The sequence below is a fragment of the Clupea harengus genome, chromosome 26, assembly GCF_900700415.2.
Source record: "Clupea harengus chromosome 26, Ch_v2.0.2, whole genome shotgun sequence".
In the NCBI taxonomy this organism is placed as follows: domain Eukaryota; kingdom Metazoa; phylum Chordata; class Actinopteri; order Clupeiformes; family Clupeidae; genus Clupea; species Clupea harengus.
Window position 1 is genome coordinate 5,380,417 of NC_045177.1, and position 7,500 is coordinate 5,387,916.

Here is a 7,500-nt window from a genome sequence, read left to right on the forward strand (position 1 = left end):
TCAAGAAACGGCAACAAAATCATTAAAAAGAGGTATTTTGGAGGAATGTCTTCTATCGTTTAGGCAAGCAACTGTATAATAACAAATTCGCCTTGTAGGCTGAAACATTTCTTTTTTTATTGCAAACAGCCATGAAATTAGCCAACAAAATTAACATGTAGAACATGTATTTACGAAATGCATTCAATTAAATTGTGATGTCTGCTTTGTGCTGATGGACTGATGCTGGTAGGCTACAGTAAAATAGGCTACCGATACCGCTACCGGTTTTGTCACTAAACTGACGCCATAGTAGACGCTTATGGCAACTGCTTGATCGGTCAATCCTTACTTTGCCGAATAGCTTTAATTGAACACTAGATGTAATATGGGATTCCTTACCAAATGTCCCACGACTCGCTCGTTACGTCTGGCAGTAGTAGGCAACAGCGCCTGAGCTGAGGTCCGTGGGAATGAAAACTATCAAAACAATCTCTCGATGAAACAAAATGCTTCTCAGTAGTAGGCTATAGTACAATGTCTCACTGTCAGTTATTAGCAACAGCAGATATTTGTCAGACAGTCCATCACATCAAGATCGATGCAAGGTATTCAAGAAATTGCTTACAGCACAGCCTATGTCACACGCTTCTGCTGCTAGACTAGCAACATCAGCCCTTCCTGATTAAGTTGCGCGCGTCCGTCAGACAGTGAAGAGATAGGGCCGAAACACACCAAACGCGTTTTTAAAAACGGGACGCTAGCAAATGCATTGTTTCCTATGGTACGGCGCGCCTTGTGTGTGCGCCTTTTGTCCGCCACGCGTTGCGTCTCTCTAGCGTTTTTTAGATGCGCTTAAAAGTTGAACTGTTCTCAACTTTCCAGCGCAAGGCGCGGAGGCGCACCGCTCATCAATGTCACACTCGGCCCAGGCAGGTTGCGCACGCAGCTCCGCTTCCTAGGCGCCGGGCAAAACACCCCAGTGGCTCTGCAGCTCTGACGTTTTTGAAGCGTCTACCGTTTTAAAAACGCGTTTGGTGTGTTTCAGCCCATATATGTTACCTGCGTCCTCACGTCCTGGTGCGATGCTAATGTTAAGGCGATACATTTGACAATAACGGTGTGACTAAACACTTTACACCACGACAATTCCGTGTTTAATATAACATTGTCAGTTTCATTGTCCAAGTCAAGTAATCCCTTACTATAACACAAAGAAACTCTGTTTAAAAGACCAAACTAAAAACGAAATAATCCTGGTACAAACAAATGTCTTGTACAGCATGCCAGTGTCTGATCGAGGATATATATATATGCACAGCTCCTGTCCAATTTACTTGTACAACAGTAGCATTCTCCTCTCTTTCAGTGAGGCGCATCTATCAGTGACTGTCATTTACAAGCTCAAAGAAATCACCCCTGTTCAGACCAAGAGCTGATTTATTGTGCCCAGGAAAAGCCACTTGTTGCTCTGCCTTATACACCACACTGATTAGCTTCTTCATTATCTCACGGTTTTTAGTTACTTGGCTAATGTGCCTGTGGACGCATATGGCAACTGCTTGATCGGTCAATCCTTACTTTGCCAAGTAGCTTTAATTGAACACTAAATGTAATGTGGGATTCCTTACCTAATATCCCACGACTTGCTCGTTACGTCTGACAGTAGTCGGCAAAGCGCATTAGCTGAAGTCCGTGGGAATGAAAAATATCAAAACGATCTCTCGATGAAAGAAAATGCTTCTTTGTAGTGTAGCACACGGTCTTACTGTCAGATAATAGAAAGAGCAGATATTTGTCAGACAGTCCATCACATCAAAGTCGATTCAAGGTATTCATGACATGGCTCCAGCTACCGTTCACTCTATTTAGGTCGCTCGCCCACTGAGACTCAACTTCTGCAGTTCACACTCCGTAAACTGAATGCGTGTTACTCTGTAATGTAACCGGTAGTCCCTCGGCAACTCTAATGCTAAGGCGATACATTTCACAGTAACGGTGTCTCTTAACACTTCACACCACGACAATTCCGTGTTTTATATAACATTGTCAGTTTCATTGTCCAAGTCAAGTACTCCCTTACTATAACACACAGAAAATCTGTTTAAAAGACCAAACTAAAAACGAAATAATCCGGGGAACAAATGTCTTGTTAAGCATGCCAGTGTATGGTCATATATATAAATATATAATATGCACAGCTCCTGTCCAATCTACTTGTACAACAATAGCATTCTCCTCCCTTTCAGTGAGGCGAAACTATCAGGGACATTGTCATTTACAAGCTCAAAGAAATCACCCCTGTTCAGACCAAGAGCTGATGTATTGTGCCCAGGAAAAGCCACTTGTTGCTCTGCCTTATACACCACACTGATTAGCTTCTTCATTATCTCACGGTTTTTAGTTACTTGGCTAATGTGCCTGTGGACGCATATGGCAACTGCTTGATCGGTCAATCCTTACTTTGCCAAGTAGCTTTAATTGAACACTAAATGTAATGTGGGATTCCTTACCTAATATCCCACGACTTGCTCGTTACGTCTGGCAGTAGTCGGCAAAGCGCATTAGCTGAAGTCCGTGGGAATGAAAAATATCAAAACGATCTCTCGATGAAAGAAAATGCTTCTTTGTAGTGTAGCACACGGTCTTACTGTCAGATAATAGAAAGAGCAGATATTTGTCAGACAGTCCATCACATCAAAGTCGATTCAAGGTAGTCATGACATGGCTCCAGCACACTCTAATAAGGTCGCTCCGCCCACTGAGACTCAACTTCTACAGTTGACACTCCGTAAACTGAATGCGTGTTACTCTGTAATGTAACCTTGCAAGGTCAATCTTGTTGCCAGTCCAGCGTTATATTGGCCCAAATTGGTAAAACAGTCCAATTCAAAATGGCTTGCGCACACCAACAGACTTTTGCCAATTCTTTCCGAAACATTACCATTAAATATGAATTCAATCCATTTCACTCTTATGTACAGATCTGTGCTGACTTGTGCAGCCGACCACAGAGCATCTTGAGGGCTTCATTTTCTCCATGCTGATAGCTAGCTTTCCCAAGTGTATCCGAGGTTTTCAAAAATGAAGTGAAATTCTTTGGCATAAGTATCTATAAGTGAGTGTAGGTGGGGCGGGGGGGGGGGGGTTGGCCAAGGCCATGTAAGAGAGACGCCCAAATCATTGTGACAGGACACTGTTAAGGAAGCTCATTCGCTGGCCCTCAAGAGAGAGAGTTGTTTTTTTCCAGAGTTTTAGGGTCGGTAGACATGCCAGATACCCAAATTAACGTGTAGAAGCACTAAAAAAGTGGAATGTCAAATGTCAAAACCAACAATATTTATTGACTGATCTTGAAAGTATTGGCTTACAAAAGCAAAATAAGTCATCACATACAAAATTATTCAGTGTTAGTGCAAGAAGCGAACATTCACACTGTGAAACCTATGAAAAGTGACAGTGGTATACAGAAACACAGACCGCGTTAGCCACTTCACGACCACGATTTTCTTTCGTTCCAATTATTGGATGTAGGATTTCTTTCCCTTTGTAGAAACCTGTTGAATGGATACATTTGGTCTTGGAAGTCCTAATTGATTTGTTGTCAATTTATCTTCATTAGTACACCGACTTAAAAGGAGTTTCTGTCAAAGAGCGAATGGACTTGTTGCACTGAACGTGAGCCATCTTGACAGAATATGCCTTGGTCGAAGCTGTATGACGGTCTTATAAGCTTTTACGTCCATTACTTATGACGAAAGCATGGAGGGGCGAGCCCTCCCGGAAGCCATAGAGAATGCATTGAGAGCTCTGTTTTGTGAAAAAAAAAAAATTGATTTAACATGGGAGAGGTCTGGGGTGATTCCCATTTCGCCCCAAATCGCCCAAGAAGGGGCGGTGCCATTTGAAGCACGACTTTTGCCTGACTGCCTGAATGTTACATGATTGGACAATGATATTCAGGAGGCAGATCAGATGGTCTAGTGGTAGAATAAAAATATTACATTTACATTTACATTTAGCAGACGCATTTATCCAAAGAGACTTACAAGGATATTGCATTTATACATCAGGAGCATTTTTCCCGTAGGCAGTGCATCGCCCCAATCACCCTTATGGACAAGCCGCCCCTGCTTGCTTTACTAAAAAGTCTTGGGTAAGAGTTCAAACAACCACCTTTCGTAAAACCGAAACTGAATTGCAAACTCTGCCTTTAAGAAAATGACAGCAGGGATTGACCACAAAAAGGTCTGATTCTTCCCTGCTTTTCTTATCAAACTCAGGAACATGGACTTGGGACGGCACAGTGTTGTGTGTCCTGGCCTCCTCATCCTCCAGTAGTCCAGTCTGGCTCCTTCAGAAAGAGCATAATCCTCTTCATGAGCAAAGTCAGGTGCTGAAACACCACAAACAATATGTGTTTTGATAAGACATGATCAAGTTATAGTTGACATGATCTGACATGATATAAGACATGATCAAGTTCTTATCATGGTATGCAGGTCCCCACTCTGGCATCTCAGGGCAGCAGTCTCTGCAGTAGTGAGGTGATGTAGCACAGCAGTAATAGAGAGGTGGCACTGTGGTCAGTTGGTCCAGAAGGAGAACAGGTCATGTGGCAGTCCTGTCTGGTTCAGTCTGTTCCATAAGCACCTGGAAAGAAACAAACTGGATGAGATCATGTATCACTCTTTGAACTTGTCCACCAACTATTAATTTATACTCCATGTAAGACAGCCAGAATTTGTGGTCTGGGGAACACTGAATTAATTCCGTAATCTTGCAGGCCTTTAACAAAACATTCATCCCATGATAGCTCAGACTATTAAATAAAATAAAATAAAGTTGGTGACTGCAATGGCAAGATTAAACAACAGTTGGAGTATATGGGTTAAGAAAGGGATTACTGTTGCCATGTTCCTAAAGAAAACACTATTGTGAGAATTACATGAAAAGGTTTTTGTATATCCAATTCACATTTCACGCCTTTATTGGATTAGATCTAATTCCTAAAGACTAACACAATTACATGAATACAATTAGAATTGCAATAGTGTTTCTTGATTCTAACTGTATTTCTTTCTTGTAGGAAAATAGTGTTTTACAGAAAGCATGAGATTCTGGCAGAAATATGGATAAAAGCAAATTCAGTCAGAAAATGAGTGGTAAAAAAGTAGGCTACTCACCATCAACATTATTAATACTAATATATGGCCATAAAAGCCATTCAGACCGTTTTGATCACATGGTCGCTGCCACTTAATTCCCTCTGTTCCTATAGAAATACAAACATTATGATCAGAAAGGCAAAAAAACCTGACACAGATACTGTAGGACATAAATTGACATAAGCTTTAGTGAATACCTGTACCTCTGTTGTTACAGTATGGCCTGACTTCTGGTGTGTGTCGTATTTCAAACATGTGTCTGCTGAACAAATAAATACAAAAAAAAATGTATATTTAAAATAGTCAGCGAAACAGAACTGTTAGTTTGCATTTAATGTGCGTTGTCATGAAGTAAATATTCTGGACTGATAATTACAATACACTAGTAAGAAGCAATTAACACAAAATAACAAACAAAATGAACACAAATTTAAAAAAGATGTGTGTATATGTGTGTAAACAAAAACGAATCATATGCTTGTGTCCTTATCAATCTTCTCGACAGTGGCAATCATGATAACAGTAGGCCTTAATAATGGAAAACATGTAATCATAAGAAACATTAACATAACTACCTTGTTGAGATTTTCTTCTATTATATATAACTACCACAGCCCCACATGTAGCAGCTAGGACTGCAACACCAGCTATGATACCAGCTACAATGGCACCAGTGTTTTGTCTTTGACCACAATCAGTGTCATAAGAAGATGATCCTTCTCTTAGGACAACAAGTCCAATCAACTCACACCTACAGAGATCACATAAATTGTTACATTTTAGATACACAAATAACTTAGTGTATAATCCTTGCTAAATTTGGAACATTCCAAGTGAATGAACGTACTGTGTGTGTGGTCTGCAGGATGTCAATGATCCATCTGAGTATGTGTTGCCTACACAGTCACCACACACAGTATCTGTGGATGCTGTACCTGCATGGACAGAGATAAATAAAGGAAACACACATCATCCACTATGGACACATGTTTATGGTAATGGTCATTTTCAATACCACAGATGAATGGAGACTCCATCAGAGAATGGGGTTCAATCAGGAACAAGCTTTTATTCTTTACAATGATGCGCATCAAGGGAGAGAAGAAGGTTTCACATGAAGATTCCTCCACGTCTCTAATCAGACAAGGGTTGAAACAGACTGAATTCAAGTATCCTACCAGGTGGACAGAAGGGGGTGTTATTCAATAGTCCCAACCCTGTGTCTATAAGGTAATTATAGAGGATTGTCTAACCTGTCTCGTTGATGTACTGCCCTGGTGAGCACTTTGTGTGTTCGGCAGCTCCTTGGCAGCCATCTTTGATTGGGTCAGTACAGTAGTGACCATCCAGAGGCTCACAGAGTGTGTCTGAAGTGGAGCTGCACGCCCTCTTCACTCTTAGACCTTCACATATATTAGGAAATACAGTTATTTAAAAAGGTGATTGCACCTATATTAGGATTGGTTGAAAAACATTTCAATTGCAATCAACAGTGCAACGAATGTATGTAAATAATATACGTACATAGAATGCACAAAAAATAAACTAATAAGGAAGGTAAACCAAAACTGCTGAAATAATTGACTTACTCGAGTCACAATCTGTGCAAGATTTACAGGACTCCAGTCCATTGGGTGCATCAGTGTAGGTAGATGACGAGCATGGACCACATGTCGTCATGGTGAACACAGCGCAGTGTCTCTGTGCATAATAACCTTTAATGAGTAAATAAATAGTTAATGCGTAAATCAGACATGGGTTTATCTCATTGATGCAACATGAAGAAAGCTCTAACGAAGGCGCATGTCATGTACTATGACACAGTTACTACTGCTACTCACCAGGACGACACATAGGGCAGCAGATCTGCCCTTTAAGATATTCAGCCTGACCACAGGCAGGAGAGCCCCATGACTCGGTCAGCTGGATGATCAGAACTATAATCGCCAACTTCACCATGACTTCAATTGACGTAGAGATGGCGTTTGTATAGCTGTGCAACAAACTCCTGTCCTACAGTTTCACTGATGCATCTGTCAAACCAATGAAGAGACAGAGTTTATTTCATTGCCCTCTTAATTTTCTTATTTCTAGTTTAATTTGTGCTTTTCTATTGTCAGGGCTCTTTACATAAGTTTAATACCAACTCCTACAAATGCATAAGTGTCAGATTAGTACAGGTTAGAACGTGTCATATGGAACAGTCATCCAAATTAGCTTCATTGGCCAGGTATGTTGATGCCTACAAAAAAATGAGCTCTGGTCACTGGTGGCCCTTAAAACAATATACAGTCACTATACAATATACAGATTAGGTGCATATACATACAGATAATATAGAAAGAAACAAGCA

At 40.8% G+C, this 7,500-nt stretch overlaps 1 long non-coding RNA gene across 1 annotated transcript; it reads right to left on the reverse strand.

The window, feature by feature from the left end:
- Positions 1-5,830: 5,830 nt before the first annotated feature.
- On the reverse strand, positions 5,831-6,589 carry LOC122128879. The gene is made up of 3 exons (XR_006151675.1): positions 6,401-6,589; positions 5,995-6,082; positions 5,831-5,898 (listed from the first exon to the last, which is right to left on the reverse strand). It is a non-coding gene; the product is annotated as an uncharacterized LOC122128879 (long non-coding RNA).
- Between the last annotated feature and the right edge of the window lie 911 nt (positions 6,590-7,500).